The sequence below is a fragment of the Mustela nivalis genome, assembly GCF_964662115.1.
Source record: "Mustela nivalis genome assembly, chromosome: 11".
NCBI lineage: Eukaryota > Metazoa > Chordata > Mammalia > Carnivora > Mustelidae > Mustela > Mustela nivalis.
The window spans coordinates 54319554-54342070 of record NC_139030.1 but is presented as its reverse complement, the minus strand read 5'-3'; the positions used below and the strand labels follow the sequence as shown (position 1 = coordinate 54342070).

The 22517-nt window shown below is 37.7% G+C and overlaps 1 long non-coding RNA gene across 1 annotated transcript in view; it reads right to left on the bottom strand.

Annotated features, from left to right (window-relative positions):
• Positions 1 to 21008, bottom strand: part of LOC309844401 — a 29854-nt gene extending 8846 nt beyond the window's left edge. The window contains exons 1-2 of the long non-coding RNA XR_014300664.1: positions 20933 to 21008; positions 4863 to 4940 (exon numbers count right to left, since the gene is read on the bottom strand). This is a non-coding gene — a long non-coding RNA (uncharacterized lncRNA). The remainder of the gene's footprint in view (positions 1 to 4862; positions 4941 to 20932) is intronic.
• Positions 21009 to 22517: the final 1509 nt, after the last annotated feature.

The following is a 22517-nucleotide window of genomic DNA, read 5'->3' as shown; positions in this document are numbered from 1 at the left end:
CTTCCCTTAAGGAGAAATTCTGGATATATTGTGAAGATATTATCTGTCTACGCTTTTTCATGTAGGCAGGGACACGGGAATAAGCAGTGGGCAAGCCTGCCGAAGTAATTTTCAAGAGAGGAAAATGTAAAAATTTGAAATCCTTTTAGTTCAGTGTTTATTAAAAAAAAATCATAGAGTAAAGTAGCCATATGTGGATCATACATGAAGTATAGGCAGAAGCTTTCTGTTTTACTTCATCCTCAAATTCAGGGTACTTACCATGAGGTCAAACACAATGTAGGAGCCTAATCAATATTCATTAACTATATGATCAGTTTTTGTTTTTTTTTAAACTCCAGTTATTTAATTCATTGCATCAAAGACTACGCAAATCTTGTATCAGGTCATTTTGTTTAACTCTGTAAACAGACAAGCTAAGACTAATACTAGGGACTGATTGCAGAGTGAGCAGTCTCACTAGTTCAGAATGATTATTTTTGAGTCCTATCCTAAATGGTGGCCAACCTTAAGAAATGAACAGAGCTGGCAATTATATGGGACTGAGCACAGTTCTCCAGAAGATGGCAGCTATAATGCAAAAAAAAAAAAAAAAAAAAAAATTGAAGAATGAGACCTTTACATTATTTGGGATTTAATGATTTTTTAAAATAACCTCAGAAAAACTTTTAATATTATCCAATATCAGAAAGGATTTCTTTTTAAATGTTGGACTTGGTTTCTATCTATTGAACTATTGAATACATGTCATTCTCCAGTTTCAGAAACTTAAGCAAATGAACCAAGAGAATTGGACACATTTAACAGTTCTTTTTTATCAGCCCAAAACCCTTTAGCCAAGAGTCAGTGGAGCCCAACATCATGGCACATTTCCCCACAATATACTCACACTCAACCAGCACCTAGGAGGGAAAAGTGCGAGGGCTGTTGAGCACTGAGAATTTTTCCAATGAATCACAATTATGTGAACACCTGTGCTAACTAAGTTTGTGCTGATCCACTGTGAAAATTTGCAAAGTGCTCAACAGCCCTGAGAATTTCTCATTTATTATCTCGGGTGGGGTGGTCCGCGGCTGCACATTAGGTTGCAGTGTGAAGCATGTAAGGACACGCATTCAAGACCTCATCTAGGACCTTTTCATTCTACCTGCAGGGTAGAGCTGCAGGGCACTCTGCCTCTTAACAGGCCAGAGTTCTGCTTCTGAATTTCTGCCCAGAAAAGTTAAGGGCAAACACAAGAACCCTTCATCTGCAAATGAAATGATTGTAGAACATTCAGTACATTTACTTACATGTCGAGAGGAATTTACCGTAGGATTTACGTTGGGAAGAACCTGGTGATCAGTGATATCTTTATGAATATAAGCTCATCATGTATTTTAACCAACTGAAAAAGTGTCCAAACTCTAAAGGATGAGAACAGACTTTACTCCTAAACATGACTTTTGAACTACCATTAATTTATTTATTTTTCTTAAGAGATAAAGATATAGTGAAACTTGCTAGATCCCAAAGAATCTGTAAGCTAGTTTATTTTTAGAATCAGTGAATGATGAGAAAATAATTTGTGAATGAAGTAATCAGAATAGCTTGTCAAAGGCTGGATGTAAGCAGTGAAATTGAAATCAGTGACTACACTGAACACTGGGGCAATTGTCGATTCCACAATAAACGTTCCATATACGGCTGGGACAGTGGATTTCTTTGAAGGTGTTTTCTGTCTCAAGAACTATAAACTACTGTGTGGTCTCTGAAATGTTAATGCAGTGTCGAGAAGAGAGATTTTCCGTGTAAACAAATTGATATATTTAGCAAAGATTCTTGAGTGAAATATCCATTCGTTACTTGAATAATTAAGTTTAATAGGAGGCAATAAGCTCAAGGATAGGGGAAAAAAAAGAGTAGAGATTACCCCGGGAGTGTAAAGTTTTATTTATTAAGTGATATGGTAGACTCTGGAACGGCATCATTTCTAACAACATCGGGTTCTTACCAGTGGGAGAAATGCCTAGAGAATGCTGGGGCTGGTGCAGTTGTCACTGAAGACCGTTTGGTGCTGGATAACAGAGGAAATGATGAAAGGCCAGCACTGCAGCCCTCTGGCAGTGCTGGGTTGTGAATGTTGGTGGGAGGCACTCGGGAGCAGAATCTAGGCTGAGTACCCTGGCTTGATGCCAAAGATTTTCCTCATAAATACTAACATCTGTCTGCAGCTGGACTTATGACACCCATCTCTAATAGAGGCAAGTGTGAGGTTAGGGGAGCATATGAGGAGGGGAGAAAAGCATTGGCAGGTTGAACTAGATCCCCGTGTCCCCTGTCACCTGCTTTCACCTAAAGATTAGATGTATTGGGTTTTAGGAGTACCAGCCATATGCTAAGCACTTAACACACATTATCTCATTTAATCTTCATAACAATGTAAAAGAGAAGTGGGTTTTATCCTATTTTGCAAGATTAAAAAAAGAATGAAAGCTTAGGTTAACTGACCCGCATTTATGTTAAGAGTTAGACTTGAACCCTTGACTAGCCAACGCCAAAACTCAAGACTTTAACTACTACACGATACTGCCTCCCAGTGGCTGGAATTTGGTAAACAGTGAGCCAAGGTCAGCTACTGAAGTTGGTGTTTTTCTTAAGGGAAACTGATTTCAATTCCTCAAATTTAGCTCAGTATCTCAAAGATACATAGAAAGTGGCCTTGCTCATCAGAATTACTGAGATGTTGACTGTCGCTTATATAAAAGTGGCTGGTTCCAACCAAGTTCCAAGTGTGATTGTGAGCAAACAAATAGATGACTGTACTGTTTATGAAGTAAATATTTTGAATTAATTCCTACACAAATGTAAATGTGCTTGTTGTTTACCTGAGCATAATCTGTGTAAACAGACTTCCAGCAAGCACAAAAATTCTGCAGTTATCAGCATTTTAAACTATTATGAGTGTTTCCTTTAGTTGCCAAAAAGCATAAAATAAAAAATATAAAGAGACAGATTAAAAAACTCAAAAAAAGAAAAAATAAAACACATCTTTCACAAGGATATGAGATATGTATTAGTTCATACAGAATGTCTTGAGGTGTTAAGGAAATTTGTTTTTTGAGTTTTAAATTAGAGGAAAGGCAAAATATATCTGTGTAAGAAGGGACAAGACTTAGTTGTGCACAGAAAGGCTTAGCCAAGAGCAAAATCCTAAAGTAGGTACTTTTCATGTACACACCTAACACACACACACACACAGAGTTGTTCTTCAATGGCCTTTTCTCAACTCTCAATATCCTCTCTCCTCAACTTCCAAAGTATTCACTATTTGGTGCTTCCTCTGGTCCCCTATTCTTCTCTACTTCAAAATCCCACCAGACAGCTCTATACAGTATAGATTTTTTTCTCTTCACCCATCAAAACATAACAGTGAACTATTCTGTTTTTCCCCCAAGCTATTGTTAGGTAACTGGTTAACAACTTATATGAACATATTCCTACTAAGATCTCAATGAACGATAAAAGTTTAATGTGCTATTTTCCTTACTCGTATTTATCTCACATTATGAACTCTTCCAGATAAAAATGCCTCAAGTCAAAGGAATTAAAATTCCAAATGAAGGGCATTTAGGACCCTGTAGCAGGTTGGTAGAAAAGAGATTTCTGCAAGGCTGCTTTTGCCGCATGTTCCTTGAAATATGTTTTGAAGGTTGATGTTTACTTTACCTGTATTTAGAGCTGACCATAGTGAACAGGTGTATTGAAAAATTATCATCCCTGAGAAGAGAGGTGACTGATAATGGCATTAATGCTGCTGGTTTTTACTTCCTACTAAACAATGCTTCAGTATGCAACTTGTTAACACATAAAAGGTTATTAGTGACCTTGAGTCAACCATCTTTGCCTTCTCTAGACATCTCATAGCACTGTAACATTTTAAATTTATAATCGTGTTTACTTTTTAAATCGAGTTTTAAAGTCTCTAACCTAGATAGAGAGATTGAAATGAAGATACAAAAGAGCCTGCAAATGCTTGGATTGATACACATATCACACCAGTTATAACTCATCAGTTAATGTACTAAGATAGCAGAACCATTAGTATCTATCACATTAATTCATAATTCAGGATCTTTAAGTATCTGGGAATCATTGACATGGTACATTGCTATGTCTTTACCACCCACCATGTCACTGCATTGTTTTCATGATATTAATTGAATCTGGGCTATAAGCTCTAAAAGCTTCTGGACGAAGTTCTTCATTCATTATGAAGAGCATATAGTTTCTGCTAGCTCTGCCTTTACTAGACATGGCAGAAGTCCCCTTCCTTCACCCTGACTTCTCTCCGCCACTACGGCTGACATCATCATGGACTCTCCACATTCACCTTACAGGACTGCCAAAGGATGAACTGTTCCAGGGAGGGGTATAATTTATTAGAAAGGCTCATTGTGCTGTCACTGTCCTACTTTGTAACATTTAAAATGTGGTTTTAAACTACTACAAAGGTTTTTAGTATGAAAATTAAAACATCCCAAGCCAGAAAGGGACGGATTCTTCTCCTTCATCCCTAAATTATACAACATAGGCGGCCTTGTTCTCAGTTGAACAATGCATCTATGAATTGTGTTACATTCATATTCATGATGGAAACCTACACAGACATTAAAAGAAATGAACCAATTCTACATGCATTGACACAAATAAATCTTGAAGACAATGGTTAGTGAAAAGGCAAGTAGCAGGGTAATGACATTAACTTAAGTCTGAAAATCATTAGAATAGTTTATCATTTATGGGTATCTACATATGTAGTAAACATATACAAACATGGATATGAAAGTTACACACCAATTTTAAGACAGTGGCTATCTTACCCTTAGGGAGGTGGGAAAATGGAAGTAAAGGAACTTCATGACATCAGTTGAAGGGACAACACAGGTTTCCAACACTCTCTGTAACATTTTAGGAGGAAAAAAAAAAAGACTTCAAACAACTATGTAAAACTTTTTATAATGCATTAACATTTGTTAGATCTTAGTGAACATGAATTATTATTCTCTGTACTTTATGTGTTTGAAATATTTCTTATGTGTTGGAATTATTTCATACCAACAATAATGAGAATGATAAAGGATACTTCCTGTTTGAAATGGACCTAGTTAGTAATTCTCGATACCGTCTCTTCCAACTATTCTCTCACATTCCCAAGGAGAGATGAGAAAAGATGAAAGGCCACAGTTCAAACTAAGGCAAGCCAACAAGTAAACTCTAGAACCTTGAATCCGGGAGGAGCTCATAGTCAAACTGTCATGGGGCTGAATGGAGAAAAACTTGGACAATATTTAGGTAATAGCGGTGTATGTCTGTCTTGTCCCCTAGTGAACAAAAGTGTGTATATGTAGGAGAACTGTGGGTGTGTGGGTGTGATGCCCTAAACAAAACTTTTTAAGAATAAAATGAAACGTGCTTATTGGAATATTTTGAAATACAGAATGGAGAAAGTAGGAAAGAGGCAACCATGATTACACTGTGTAAAGCTAGCCAGTCCTGATTTAACAGAGCTATTGTTGCTTTAGGGAGTAGAAAAAAAAGGAGACATTCAATGACACTTCTGTAATTGTACAATGAGGAGGTGATTATGCATATACATGATATATATGTGTGATATATGTATATGTATATGATAACTATCTATCAATCTATATAATGACAGATTATTTTTCTTTTCCACATGAAATGTTTTTTCAAAAATCTTTTTATTGCCGATTCTTTTCTTAACTTTAGTTCCCTATAGAAACATTCAGTGTCTGGAGAATAAAAAAGAGGGGGAATAAGGCTTTTTAAATTAAAAAAAAAAAAACACAAAAGCATGGCACAACATTGTTGGAAAAAACCAACCTTACATTTTGGGGCTCTGACTTTAAACCAAATGACTTTATCTGCATAAAGGGACATTTGTGGAAAGAACTAGAATACCAAAATGAATTTCTGGATGAAGAACTTCTTCCCCTACTTTTATATCGAGGATTTTTTTTTTTATGATCAGATCATATATTCCTCAAAAAAAAAAAAATGGTTTTAAAGGAAACTCTGGTCCACCTTTATCTCTAATGGCCCGGTTGGGAGTTGCTATAATAATCCTTTTGCTTTTATGTGGCCATCTGGAGGCCTATTAAAAGGAGTATCTAAAACAGACTCCCCAAGTGTGCTGAGTTTGTACGTGTTCACCAAGTCACCAAAACAGGAGCATTTTTCCTACTGCAGGGAGAAATGACCCTTTACAGAGAGGGGTGGGGTTGGGGGGTGTGGAGAGAGAAAAGACACAGAACCAGCAAGAGGCACAGCTTGACCTTTTCCCCTTGCCATTGTGCACAAGTAGTAAGAATAGTGGTTGATTCTGGTGCATGTATTTCAAGGGTACAAAGATCTACAGCAAGGTTTCTTTACACCTCTGGGGCTCTGTGATGAGATGGAAGAGGTTAGGGAATGTGGGAACGGGAAACATTGAGAATTTAATGAAGCATCATGTTTCAACTGGATAATATTCCGTTTTGATTTGTGAGGAAAGCAAATATGAAATATTGAAATAATATTTCAAGTTCCCAGTTTTGTGGCTCAAATGGATATATTTTTCTTGCCTTTCTGAAAACTACACCTTTCATCAGAAGTCTAATCCAACAGAGTTTAGGACATAAGGGTAGGTTGTGAAACGGAATTTGATAAAAGTTGGCATTTGTCTTCAGTAGATTATTAAAATCACCACAGTAAGAAATCTGCTCATAAAGACGGAACAAGTTAGCAGGGGCTGGATATCATTTGTCCAAAATAGAGTCTTTTCTCTATACTCATTAACCATCTCGCCCAGGAATGTGGTTGAATCCTATTAAACCTGATACATCAAAAATTAAAAAAAAAAAAAAATTAGTTGCTGTCTCCAACTGCACGACAACTCAGATCTAGGACCAAATAAGATGCATTAATTGCTTTACTGCTTCACCGCAAAGCCACTCTTAAAACATAATTCCTTAATGAAGTCCGTTAATTTGTTCACGGCAGTACACAAGCTGTTCAAAATGACACAGAATTGCACTCTGTTTTCTAACCCCTGCAGTTTCTTCTGTTAGTCACTCTGTCTTGTGTTGTTATCCCATGGATAGTAATTATTTTATAGTGGCTGTAATTAGGAGAGAATTAGGCTTGGTAAACAAAACCTGCCTTCTCCTGTTAATAGCTAAGGATAATAAATTTGGCTCTGACATTCACTATATTTGGACAAGCCTTGGCCTACTTCCAGTTTTCCCAATAAGAACTTTATTATATAATTATGCCTTGGAGGGGCTCATATTACAAGGTAATTTTTTTTTTGTAAAGACACATATTGCATGGCTTCCAGCCAGTAAATGATATACTGTAATATATGCCTCCAATAAATGTTTTAAACAAAATCTCTCTAAGCAATATTCCGCTAGAGCTACATACTGCTCTTCAGCATATATTATTTACAGAATTTGTTCCTTGAGTTTTTCATAATGTAAATTATTTTTTTACTCACATTGTCTAACATGACAAGTCGCTAAAAAGGGGGCCTGAATTGTTTCTATCAGCAAATGACATATTTGGGTCTTCAACGTCCCATACCCCAGTTCCTGACGGTGGTATCCGTCAGAGGGTACCAAAAAAAGTGTGTGTATTCTTTTGTAAAGACTGGCTGTTATTTTGCACAAGTGATGTTATATTTTCTTGAAACAATTGATTTCCTTTTCCATTTTTAACACAAGTGAAATAAAATTATTGTGTCCCACTGCAAGCCAGATCTCTGATGATTCATTTGCCTTTGGTTGAACCCGGCCTGAAAAGGTCACTCAAACTTGTATAGATCCACAATAAAAATAACATCACAAAGTGCTAAAGTGAAGAAAACTACACTGAAAATAGGTTCAAAAGCAGAATCATAGATATAAAACATTTACTTAGAAAAACTCATGAGAAAAGAGACGTAAGTGTCATTAATTTCATAGCAAGAAAAGAGGTCCATGTAAATGTAAAGAAATGGAAAAGAAAGACAAAAGATACTGGTTTTTTTTTAGTATTTAAATTCATAGAGAATAATTCTTAATTTTTTTCATATCAGCATAAAGAGGTTACAAAGAAGGACAATAGGATTTTCAAAGGTATTTTGGAATTTTTTTCCCACACTCAGACTATATTCGAAACTGATGTAAAGTAGAAACAGCTCATACATGTAAAATCCACCCCCTAACCCTCAAGAGATAAAATAGGTCTTAATGACTTGCAAACTAAAGGCAAGAATTTTGTCCCTGGGATTAGCTCAATATCTGCCTCGGTTACCCCCATTCCTTTAGCATGTGTATCAGCACCCCTCTTAAAGAAGGAGCTGGCTGGTTTCTGAGATGGCTATTAACATTGATTAGGACTCCCCATTTACTTGGTTAGACGTTCAAAGGGCCCTGATGTGGAAATTCATATGTATTGTGTATATTCAAAAAGCCTTTCTTCAAATGAGATTCCGTCGTGATTCTGGTCTCTCTATTCCCCTTTCTGGAAAAGAGCATAAGGGGCTGCATTTATTCTTCTGCTAAAATATAACCCTCACTCTCAGCAGAGGGTGACTTAAGTTGTGTTACATATATTCTAAAATCAGAAATTTCATTGACCTCCCTTCTCCCCACTTCTGCCCTGGGGTTGACCACAGCATGGAACCGAGAGACATCTCTAATTATTTTTACAAAGTTCTCTACTTATTTTCTCAAAGTCTTGCACCTAATGAAAAAAAAAAATTGATGTGTGTCTATTATATTTCTGTTTGCTAAATAGCACAGAGTTTCGGCATTGAAATTTAATGCTCCCTTTAGGAAAAGTAATTACAATTATTGTTCACTTCCAAGAATACCAATCTCTGACAGTAAGTTTAAATTATCAAAAATGCATATTCTAAGCTGACATGATTGCTGGGGAAATTATTGGTAATTCAGTTCAATGGAGCATTTATTGAGTATCTACTACATCCACTGAAGTGTCCTGAGAACAGGAAAATTTTAAGTAGGCAAGATTTATTTTCCTACTAGTTTAAGTAGCTAGAAGCCCTTAATCCAAGAGCGTGCTTATCCTTGAGAAATTCCAGAAGGATGTAGGGGAAAATCCTATCTCCCACACTGACAGTGGCTGCTACTACCGCTGCAGCTTCTTTTCTTTGCTCTTTAGAAGAAACAAAAGCACAGTAAGATTAAGTTGCACACTCAAAACAATGCAGTAAATCAATGGTGAAAGATTGTCCAGGACCAGTGATTCAGAAGCCAATCCTCTATGTGTAGCTCCTGTCCTGTTCTGCTCTCTCCCTGTCATATTAGAATTATGCTGATAAGCTCTCTAATTAGAAAAAGATACTAATTTTACTACTGCTGATCAGTAGGTACTAAATCTTCATTCCTTGTATTAACAGTAATCACAAAAATAGAGCAAGAAAATGGGGAAGTATGGCAGGTTTACACATGCTAACATATATTTTCCACCTAAGAAAATGACCTTTATGGAACTCCTATCATTAAATGACAGTTTTCACATTTTAGCTAGAAAAATAAGTTATGTCTCAGGGTGGTTTTGTTTTTGTTTTTGGTTTTGGTTTTCGGAAAGTCCCTTTATAAGGACGCATAGACTACCATTATGTACTTCGTGAGTGGCTGAAATAATTATCTTGACTAGTCTGTAAATACACTGTCAGAGAGATTCTTTGGATTTTGAAGGCACATATTGGCATTCAAATCAAAGACTTTTTGTCTACATAATGAATTTGGGGGAAAAAAAGCACAAAAATAATGACTTGAAAAATGACAGAATCATAGACACTAGAGATTTGGAAAGACCTATGACGTCATTTTATTTAGCTGCTCTCACATAGCTCTCTGAGAGACTTTTGTGCACTGACATTTAGCATCCTTCTGGAATTGTGTGTTTCACTTCCGAGGAGACACTTGCACTGTACCACTTCAAAGAGAGAAACCTTAAGTCTGGACGTGCTAACACGCCGTGGTCCTACCCCTGTATGCAACATACCAGCCAGGTGAAGATCTTTTCTCCCTTCCATGACCTGTTATGTCCTTGAGACTTCCTGGTAACAAAAGTCCCTTCTAACTTCAAAGCGTATGACAGTCCTATGGAGTTGGGTCATGATTTGGCCACTCTATTAAGTTGTTTTAATCCATCCTCATAAATCAATCCCTTTAGCTCTTCATCATGGTGGTGACGATATTGTGACATCTTCCCATTTTTTGACAGATTCTCATATTGGAATCTCTCTTCCCTGAGCAGAATCCTAGGTGAGGACTGGGTCTTGGCAAGTCCTGAAGAATCGTAATGTCCCATTAATGTTGCAGGTATTAGTACACTAAGCTGTGGAATGCAGAAGCTCCTGAATTGAAAGAAGGAAAGAAAACCTCAGTTGTAATGTTTTGCTGACCTTTCATCCTGTACAGGGCATTCACGACGGAAAGCAACCCATCCTCACACAAGGCACAATAATATATGGTCTGGCTAGAAAAGACCAAAAAAGTCAGTTTGTATCAGAGCAGTTAACTTGGCTTCCACAATTCCTCCCCTGCTGCTCTCCTAGTCCCACTTTGGCTGTATTTCACTCCATTAACTACAGCAATGGGTATGTGCTCTCAATAAATGTGTGTGGGTGTGTATATGTGTTTGTATTTGAAAAGAGTTTAGGCAGACAACTCCAAATAGCTCCAAAAGTGATTATACAATTAAAGAAACTATTTCCCTGCTGTTGATGGTTATTTCTTAAAATATTATCTGTCAACCTAGGCCACTGAGATTGATGTTCTGAATATATTTTTCTCTTTAAACCCTAAGGAAAGATCGTCTTCTTGTGCCTGCCCTAACTTCATCACTCTTATCCTAGATCTTTCTTCTAGTCTGATTGTGAGATTAATTCCCAGAGGGCTATCAACATCCACTGCGATGTTAAAGAAACCGGTTCAGGTTCGGGTCTTGTAAGGTTCTGAACTCTCTGCAGACTGTTCTGAGCACTTTGAACTGAAGTTTTGGATTTTTCTATTAGCCAGTGGAAATGGTAAAGGAGCTCAAACACAGTGATTTCCAGCTGCGGCGAGCTTGGCACAATCTGAGCTCCTTAGACAGGGCAAAGAGCAATTTGGGGTTTACCTGGGAAGGTTAGTATAGTCACAGCATGTTTTAATTTTTGCTGAGAAAACATAGTATTTGGGGCACAGACTTAGTGCTTGGAAACTTGAGCCTTAAGTAAGTTGGACTAGGTCTGTTTTATATTGACTGTTGTGTGCCGTGTGATGGAGCACTCAAAAATCTGCTTGAGAAGATCTGTGGTCATTACTCAGTAGCCAATTAAATCAAGAAAGTTCAATACCTTTGTCCATTGAAATTTTGAGAAAATATTGAGAAAACCAACATAATTTCTTAAGCTGACTTTTATATAGAAGGCCAGGCATAGGCTTTGGGAAATGGACCTGAAATGTTTTCCTAAGGTGCTCAGTAGGAAATGATGATGAGTAGTACGTTGGTGTCCAAGCTTTGAGGAATTTTGGGAGACATCTTTTTACCTAGTAAATGACTCTCCTCTCTCAATTCAGCAGTTCCTAGGTGTCTTTTGTAGGGAATAAGGCCTTACACATCTTAAAGTGAAGTTTACACTACTAATATATCCAGCAACATTTTAGTTTAAACTAAGCTTTAAATGGCTGATCATTTATAATGTATGGGTCTTAAGGAGGGAGCATAAAGGCCCCAGAAGAGATGTCATTAAGGCAGGAACAAGAGACCTAACATTCTAAAGACAAGCTTGGCATTTTTCTTAATTGCAACTTTCTCAGATCAAGGATTGGGGGACTTTGAGGAAATAAAAATCACTTTGCCCTGAACCTCAGTTTCTTTATCTGTAAAATGTGAGGTTAGAGGTGATGTGTCCAGTAGCCTTTTTATTTTCCCCTCAATATGAAAACCACACCTCCTTCTTTTTTTTTTTAAGATTTTATTTATTTATTTGACACAGAGAGAGAGAGATCACAAATAGGCAGAGCAGCAGACAGAGAGAGAGGGGGAAGCAGGCTCCCAGCTGAGCAGAGAGCTCCATACAGGGTTCGATTCCAGGACCCTGAGACCATGACCTGAGCAGAAAACAGCAGCTTAGCCCACTGAGCCACCCAGGTGCCCCACCACATCTCCTTCTTAGGTAGCTTCTACTCTTTGGACTACATGCATGAGAACCTAACCTCACTGGCCCAGTCTGCATCTCTTTCTAAGGAAGCTTAATTTAAGCAGAAACATACCGAAGTAGGAGAGAGTCTGCTACATGGTGAAGGAGGCCCGTGGAGAACATGCACACTGACTCCTCCACTGCCGAGGTCTGTACCCCATTTCTTTCTTCTTGGAACTTGATAGCCCAGCCACTCTTTCAATTCTATGAGAGAAAGCATTCATGTTGTGGGGGTGGTGGTTAGGAAGAGCAGAGGGAGAAAGAGAATCCCAGGCAGGTTCCATTCTTAGCAAGGATCCCCTGGTGGGGGACGCGTGGGGCGGTGGGGGGGGGGCGTGGGGTGGATGCTAGATTTCATAAGTCTGAGATCATGACCTGAGCTGAAACCAACAGTGAGAAGCTCAACCAACTGGGCCACCCAGGCTTCCTTGTTCGTTTGCCTTCTAACTCAGTGCATAACTCGCAGCAGGCTAGTCCCAACAAACGGGGCATGGGAGGTAGGGAAGGGGGTGTGGGAGGTGGTAAGGAGGTAGACCTGGGTTTCAGTTTCTGGTTTATTTTGTCCTATCCCCACCACCTTCAGCAAGTTTTTGAAAACTCCTGTTTTAAAACGCCTCTTTTAAAGAGGCCATAACAGCCACCACCTTTTTTTGTTGTTGTATACAAACACGTAGAAGCTGATATTATTACTATTAATAGGGAGAGACGTTTGCTGAAACAATTGAAAAGTAGATTTCAAGGGTGTACCCAATAAATATCGATGAGGCATTAATACGCGTCAGAAAATGTTCTAGATGTATATCATTTCCATTTCATTGGAAAGATTACCTGTACTGATCTTTCTCCCATGCTATATAAAATAGTGACTGTAAACTTCAAAAGGGCTATGCATATGCTAGTATATCTCCCCCAGATACCTGTCATTCTGTCCCTTAAGGAGGTAAGTTCAGTTCCCCCTCTGGGTCACTGTGCTTGCTGATCCCTCCGTCATATGCTCTTCCGCCAGCATTTCAAGTAACTGTCTTCTTTCCTTTATTCAGATCCGGCTTAAGAGGCATCTTCTGGATGATCAGTCTTTCCCTTTAGCACTTATTTCTTCCACTGCACTTATCCCTACATGAAATTATCTTTGTTTAAATGTTCCTATTAGTTATATATATCCCTCATATCCCTCCATCAAATTATAGTCCCCGTAAAGATAAGGATTATATTTTCTTTGCCTTAGGTCCCAACATGTCATGGTTGTTTTATTATTAATTATTATTATCATTATTTTAGTGAATGACTGTAATTTGGGAGAATGCGTAGTTGGTACTTGGCAACTTCTCAATCAATAGTTTGGACTTCTGGAATACTGGTCTTTAAATCCTAAGCCTTCACATTTCTCTCAGAGAAGAAACAGCATGGATGACCTTCCTTACTTGTGATGACGTCTGAGGAGAAGCCAGCAGAAGGCAAACCGAGGTGGGATGTGCTCATTAGCTGCATCTGCCCTGCTGCTGGCAGGCACCGCAGAAGGCGAGTGTGTTGATGGTTTGAGGGGAAAATGTGGGGTCCCTGGCGTGGTGAAAAGCCATCCTAGTTCTGCCTACAATGCCCGTGGGGTTCATTCGCTTGAAAGAGTGACATCGGTGCATTCAACTGAAAGTACCAGATTCAGAGAGACGAGCCCTAGACACAAGTGGCAGCCACATGTTTGTCCTTAGCGATGGTCCTGGCTGCGGACCGACTCCAGAAACGCGTGAGGCAGCCTGGGAACTTGAAAGGCCAGAGCAGCAGTTATCTTTTTTCATGTTTTTCATAACAAATAATAGCACATTGTGAAGAAGCACAAGGGAGAAGGATGCCAAGCAGGGCCCCTGAAAATAAAACCAAGAATTCCCGAAGATGCGCAGGTTAACAAAGGGAAAATGCAGCTGTTGTGAAAGCGGTCTGTGTCCAAAGGTCTGCCTGGTACCTGGCGGACGCCTTCACTTAGCTCTCGCTGTCCCTGAGCAGAGGCGAGAGGGATGCCGGTAATAACAAGGACGGTCCCCGATGACGGCAAGTCTAATTACAGGAGGAAAAAAAAAGTGCAGGGAAAGAAAGAGTTTGGTTTTCCCAAGACGTCATTTTATTACCAGCCTGACACGGCAACTTTAAGGGTCATTTCTTTACGGTCACTAAAATACCAAAACAGTCGGAAAAATAGCACAGAGGCCATAGCCAAAGCCCCTGATGCTTCATTTCTGAAAACATTTTCCCACAATGGCAGCTTTTAAAAATTGTTTTTCTCCTTTTAATTAAAGAAACAATTTTGTTCCTCTGGATGTCTGCAAACAGTCACCAGGATAAAAAGAAGAGGCAGAGTGGGAGGGGACAAGTGAAGAAATAAACACACACGCAGAGAAAGAGAGACAGGGAGGGACAGACACCCAGAGGTTTAAAGCATTAAGAAAAGAAAAACAGAAGGCCATTTTGGGGGGAGAAATTTTCTGTAAAGTAGGAAAAGTCTTGCCATGTCTATTAAATTAGATTTTTCTTGAATGAGTAATAATCTTTTAAAATGTCTGTCCCTAATCATGAAATATGCTAAAAAGGGAAAGATAATGAATACTATAAATCTAGAGAAGGTTCTTTTGAAATATTACTATTTTCCCACAGATTATTCTAGGGGAAGACATTGATTATAGTTATCACACAGTTGTAAATGAATACAATGTCATTTTTCTCTTTTTTTTTTAAGATTTTATTTATTTATTTGACAGACAGAGATCACAAGTAGGCAGAAAGGCAACAGAGAGAGAGGAAGGGAAGCAGGCTCCCTGCTGAGCAGAGAGCCAGATGCAGAGCTCGATCCCATGACCTAAGCTGAAAGCAGAGGCTTTACCCGCTGAGCCACCCAGGCACCCCAATGTCATTTTTCTTAACATTAATGATAATCTCACTTTTTAGTAACTCAGACAGGACAACCTCAATTAGTCTGAATTCATGAGGCTTTACCATGTACTCAGTGAAGTGTTTAGAAAGAGGAGGCAAACTATATGTTAAGTACATATATTAAAACTACAAATACCCTCAGAGAGTAAGTATCTACCACAGAGTTGCTTGTAACGCAAATTTCTGCATATCAAATCTTGCAATTCCATTTCTTCCTTCACAAAATATGACATGCTTCTGCTGAGAAACTTGGAGTCACAGAGCTTCAAAATCACATTTAATGGTACTGCAAACCTTCATTAGTTGCACATGAAATAGCAAAGTGATTTTTTCTGGTAAAATAACAATTATCAGCACTCAAATTACATAACACAATATATATTTTAACTGTAAATTCCTGAAACCATGTTTTTTACTTGCTTGCTTTTGTTTTTCCTCTTGCCTCAATTGTACCAAAAGATGTGGCATAAAAATGAAAATCTTTAGACCTTTTGCTGTAGTGGGCATATTATTTCATTACCTTAGGCAATGGAGAATGGAGCCATGTCAAAAAAGCACATTTTTCTTTCTCGAGCATCTTGATGAAGTAAGTTCTAAATTTGCTTTTTTTCTCTCTCTGATGCTGGCATTTCATTTTCCTTCTATAAAATTAGGCAATTGATTTCTGCTCTCAAGGTCTTATATGTTAAAAGCATATATTTTAGTTTGTAGACCTTTAGAATATTTTTACATTACAAAACTGACTCCTATCTGATCTCCCTACTTTCAGTCTCTCCTCCTCCTTCCATTATTCTGTGCAGTAGGTTTAGAGTAATCATTTTTTTTAAGATTTTGTTTATTTGTTCATTCATTCATTTATTCATTTATTCATTCATGCATTCATTTATTCATTTATTGGAGACCAAGAGAGTGCATGCATGAGCAGGATAGGGGAGAGGCAGAGAGGGAGGGAGAGGGAAAGAATCTCAAGCAGACTCCACTATGAGCATGGAACCATAAGCAGGGTTCAATCTCACCACCCTGAGATCATGACCTGAGCCCAAACCAGACTTTCAACCAACTGAACCACCCAGGTCCCCTGTAAGAATAATCTTCTAGAAAAGAGGTAAGATCATGTTACTAGAATATTTTTAAAAACCTTCAAGTGGATTTTCATTGTTCTCAGAAAAAAATCCAAGTTCATTTCCATGGCCAATGAGGCCCTGATTGAACTACCACAGCTGCACCAGCCTCTTCCCCTACCACTCAACTATTTCTTTCACTAAGCTCTTTACCTATCCCAGGCTGGAATTCTTACTTCTGCCTGGAATGACTTTTACCCTCCTTTACCTTTGAGTCTCACTTCAAATGTCACCTTCCCAGAGAGACCTTCCTTGGCCTAACTTCTAAAGAACCTCCTTCAGTTACTGTGTCCTCCCCTTGCTATTTCCTCCAACTGCACTCTTCACAGTCTGTCTTTTTCTTGTTTCATAATGTGTTTGGTTTATATTGTCTGCCACTCCCAGCCTACTATTAGAATAAATCTCCATGTAAGGAAAGATCTTGTCTGTTCTGTTCGCTTCTATATCCCAGAACCCAGCATGGTGCTTGATATATAGTTGATACCCAATGAGTAAATGAGTTAATTCCTTGATGACGAGAGAGCTCTATCATTCCTTTATGAAATCATTGAACTTCCAAAGAGGGAGAGTGGTACAAGGTAAGACTTCACAAATCCTGATCAGATCCTATGGACAAAGAGATCTGTAAGAATTTTTATTTTTACTAATAAGATTTAACCTAGCTTTTTTTCCTAACATAGCTTCTTGCTGTGTTTGAGTTCTTTTGTCAAAGAGCTACAGATGTCTGTGACTTTCAAAATGGCCTTATTCTTGATACGATGAAGCTCAGGAAGCATAAAGAACTGGTGTAAGAGCTAATTTAACACCCATCACTACTCATCAGTGGTACTGCTGCAGTGATGATTACCATTACTCAGATTTAGAACCCAATCCCTTGTAGACAGCATCCCTAGTTATTCTAATAAATAAAAATTCCAATATTACCCAGAATATTTCTGGCAACAGTTTTTTTTTTTTTTTTGAGTGAGATTTTAGAGAGATGGAAGGTACAAAACCAATAATGAATAAATTAAAAATTTTAAAAAAAGGTTTTTTTGTTGGCTATATTGAGGTTTTGATGAATCTAACCATACCTTAGAGAATAATCTAATAGCCTATTCATATCTTAGGGAATAGAATATTCATACCTAGAGAATGTATAATAGGTGTGTCTGTAACTCTAATGAGAGGACTCATGCTGAGCCCCTAGACAGCTTCTGATGGTGATTGGTTATCAAAAATATCAACTACTTGATTCAAGAGTTGAAGATTTGGGCCAGCTCTACCTCTCTGGAGCCCTACCTCTCAGGAGAAAAGTGGAAGAAAGGAGAAAGGGGACCAAAGATTGAAACCTTAATACAACTCTGGACACTATTCTCCCCTAGATCTTATTCTATGTGTCTCTTCTTTTGGCTGGGCTTCTTGATCTGTATCCTTTATAATAAAACCATAATTTTAACTATAGTACTTTTTTGAATTGTTATATTCTAGTGAAGGGGTTGTGGAAACCCCCACATTTTTGGCCAGTCAGAGGTGCAGGTGGCCTGGGCACCCCCCAAATGAAGCTGGTAACACATTAGGGTGGTCCCCTGGACGAATGAGCCTTTAACCTGTGAAGCTTGATGCTAACTCTAGGTAGTTAATGTTAGAACCAACTGTACTACAGTACACCAAATTGAAGGTGAACAAAATAGTTACCTATTCCTTTAATATTTTAAAACTAATTTAAATTCTCCAATCCCTTCATTCTTCAGAACTGCAGAGATTTCACTTCCCTCTCCAGTATTTCTTTTATTTGTATAATATATTTATTATGCTTAAAAGCTCCTAATAATAGAGTGCCTTAGTCACAGGAAGATCAAAATCCACTTGCATGGTGTAAAAGGCAAGGATGAAACAGAAATAGTTACTGGAGTTGAGGAATGATAAGGAGTTGAATATAAAAGAAGGGGGGGTGGGGTTATGGACATTGGGGAGGGTATGTGCTTTGGTGAGTGCTGTGAAGTGTGTAAACCTGGCAATTCACAGACCTGTACCCCTGGGGATAAAAATACATGTTTATTAAAAAAAAGAAAAAAATTAAAAAAATAAATAAATAAATATTTTTTTTTTAAAAAAGGCAAAAAAAAAAAAAAACAACTTAGTTTTGGGCTTCCTAGAAGCTAAGGCAAAAAGGAAACATGAATTAATAGTCAAGTAGGATGTCATATCAATACACAATCTGATTGTGCATTTCAGTGGAATTCATTGTATTTTTTTAAATTTAAATTCAATTAATTAACGTACAGTGTATCACCCTTTTATCTCCTCTCCTGACTCCTCTTCCCTCCAACAACTGTCAGATTGTTTCCTATGATTAAGAGTCTCTTATGGTTTGTCTCCCTCTCTGATTTCATCTTGTTTTATTTTTCCCTCCCTTCCCCTATGATCCTCTGTTTTGTTTTGTAAACTCCATATATGAGTGAGATCATATGATAATTGTCTTTCTCTGATTGACTTAGTTCTTTTAGCATAATACCCTCTAATTCTATCCATGTTGTTACAAATGGCAAGATTTCTTTCTTTCTTTCTTTTTTCTTTCTTTCTTTCTTTCTTCCTTTCTTTCTCTCTTTTTTGATATCTGAGTAGTATTCCATTGTATATATATTCCACATCTTCTTTATCCCTTCACCTGTTGATGGGCATCTGGGCTCTTCCATAGTCTGGCTATTGTAAACATTGCTGCTATATTTCTAATGGCTTGTGCAGAGGTACTTATGGCTGCTTATGGCTGCTATGTCTTTTAATAATTTGAACTAATGGTTCCAGATCAATTTATATTTCTTTGTCCATTCAACAAATTTTATTGAGCACTAAGTAAGGACTAGGCACTGAACTAGATACTGGATATTTGGGTATGTCAGTTCATAAGACAGAACAGTTCCTAAAGACAGAAACAGTCCCTATTCTAATGGAGCTCACAGCCTATTGGCAAAGGCCAAGATACTCCAAGGAACAGATAAATGTGAGTGATTATAAATTGTGGGTTTTTAAAAATCTCTCCTTATGATTTTTCTCTTTCCTCAACGATGCACTTCAAATATGGTTATAACTCTTTCCCCTTATTTTCCAAGTGACTACTGAGAGCATGCATGTATATCTTACAAACTTTTACTATTGGTTTGGGGATATTAATGTGAAAATAATGCACAGAGTTTAAAACAACTTAATCTAACTATTGGATGTCGTTCTTTCAAAAATTATCCATTATTACAGAATTATTCATAGGAAGTCCATTCTGGGCCATCTTCTTCCAGTCCCTAACATACCATCGTGTTGCTGTGGCCTGCTTTCTCCTTTCAGAGAACCCCACTTCGTTCTGTTCCTCATTTCACTTAAAAATCCCTGCAACTTTATCTTGAAAACCTTTCTTATAACTCATTCTCTTTCTTTCAGATAATGCCCAAGGAATGTGGCTACCTGTGCATAGCCAACAGATTCATTAAGGTGTATCCCTATATAAAATAACAGTCTTCTTTTTATTACATCCCCACTCCACCATCAAATGCAAAAATATCTTCAGGGTAAGAAACACATCACAATACTGGAAATGTACTACAAATATCAATACTGAAGTCTTTATTTTTCTTAAACACTCCTCCTTGTCTATTGCATTATTCTCTTTTCTTCTGTCCAAGTACCAAAGACTGCTCAGAATATATTTTAATTTTTAGTTTACATATTTATTAATAGAAATGTAATTAGTCATGTGAGCAAAGATTATGGATTTTATTTATCCTGGTTTTTTACCTCTATTAACATGTTATTTAGACATTTGGATCTATTTCTATCTCTATATCGATCATCTATTTGTATGCCTATCTTTATATAGAAGAATATTATGTTTATATATGTGTGTATATACATATGTATATAAATACATATATATAATTATATTATGCTATGGAAAGCTTGATATTGAAAAAACAAGTGAAAAGGTCATAGGGATAGCTTCATTTTATTTTATTTTTCTTCCGTTAGGTATTGGTATGGTTAGGTACTGTATGCAAAATTATTTAAACCATCCTTTTTTAAATGGCCAAATAAGTGATCGAATGTTTATTTTCTTACAGAAATAAAATGTTATTTGCCTTACTTGATTAATTAATTTTGCATAATGTAAACCTAGGTATTGACTTAATATTCCCTCTACCAAGAACACTTCCTATTGAGATGACGTCAAAGGACTCTGCAGTGTGGACAGACCCATAAATCTACCTAGTTTCATACTGAGATGAAGATCTCCAAACTCAAATTCGGTATAGGTCATAAGCAGTGTAATGAATCACATTCTCCAAAGGCATTTGACCTGACTGCAAATTATTTCCGTGTTTTGTAGATGCAATAGACTGTCTCAGGAAACTCTGTCCCTCTTGCCTATAATCCCTGGGGGATAATGTGTGGGCATTCTGGGCCCAGGTGGCATGGCTACTGGATTCTGACTTGGGTATCCTCTCCTGGACTACAATGTATCCAGTTTTATCGGACTACATTTAGCTTTCAAGAAGTTTTGAAGTGCCTGTCATGTACGCAGCACTTGAACAAGAGAGCCAGGAGGAGAAACCATCATTGGATCTTTAGAAGTCAGTTGAAAACTACCACACACCCAAAAAAGGAGACAAAAACTCACATTTAGAAATTCTCTTCTCTTGTGCAGGAAGTGGCTCACTACAGTTTCTTCTCAGTGTAATACTCTAACACAGTTGGTTGCCAGACACCGCTTAGCTATTATCATACAAAGCAAATAATGTTTAAACCTAGCAATTTCCTGTTTGTAGAGAAAACACAGAGCATATAGGAAGAGAGGGGCAGATTTGGCATCGGTTAAGACTTTAATGCCAAAAAATGAAATACTAATGTAGACCAAAATAAACCACTATAAAATCTGCCTGTCAAAACAGGACTTATGTCTGTGCTCTGTAGAAGCAGAAATAGCCTTTGAATGTTTTCTCCTACATAGACTTCCACAAAAGCTGTTAACAGCTGTGGAGACAGTGCCGAATGAATTTGATGTTGGAGTCAGACCATCAAATCTTCCCCAAAGAGTTTTGATTTATTAAGGTTAGATTACAGCTATATCTGATTTTCTTGTTAATGTACAAATGGGGACAAGATGTCATTTTCCCACCGCTCTCTTTCCATTTACGTACTTTAAATGCACTTTAAGGCAGAGAATCTTTAAGTGAGAGAGCAAGCTTTACTGACTTTGGTATGTAATTGTTTACAATCCGTTAAAAGAAAGTACAAAATGGATGGTGAAAAAAATTAGTCCACTATTCCATTTCTATAAAACCAATTCTTATTTATTTCCAAATAAATCAATTAATGGAAGATACGTGATTTAGAAAAGGAACTACATTATCTGTACAGCTTCTCTGAAGGCATCCAAAGATTAAGGAAAAACCCATCCTGCTTTTGTTCTGTACTCTTAGGTGAATGTCCCCTAGAATATTTGAACTTAAATGCAATGTGTAAAAATTAAGGATAATTAGGTTCTAACTCAGTTTGAGCCATTAGCTAGCTGGGCCATGTTCAGTGAGCCCTTAAACATGTCTGGGCTTCAGAGTCTATTTGAAAATAAAGGGGTTCAGTGCATTGTTTTCAGTTGTGCTCTGGGGTCTAATGAGTATATTCATGAAGGTTACAGAAGATGGGCTCACAGGCAGGGTTCTCCAATTCTACTTCAACCAAAGCAGCCCTGCTTCTCTTAGAATCATTTGTCTTGCCTTTTAAGTGATATTTTGTTTGGCAAGGATTTTGACACTGAAAACGATTAGAGTAGCACTTGAGGGCAATGATATCTACCTCTCTTGAAGTATAGGGCCCTTCCTCTATGGCCTCTAGCTCCTTTATCCATGTTGAGCTACTAGTTCCCAAACAATTCATCTTCTCTCCTTTCTGGTGAAGGACTAGAGCTGGGTAAAATTAAACCAAGTAGGTGGGTTTCCCTTATGAGGTGATCCAGATTTCATTTGCCCAGGAAGTTGTGAAAGCTGTCTAACTCTTGGAAAAGAACCATCAACTGCAATAAGATAGCTTTAGAGATTTCGTAGTGGTTTATTTTAGACTGCATTAGTCATTCATTTGTGGCATATCAGCTCCCACTAATGTCAAGTTGTGCTCTGGGACTTTTGCAAAATAGATCACTCTTAAGCATATTTTCTAGCTCTCACGCTATACGGAACATTTGCGCAGGCTCTTGTCCAGCCCTACAC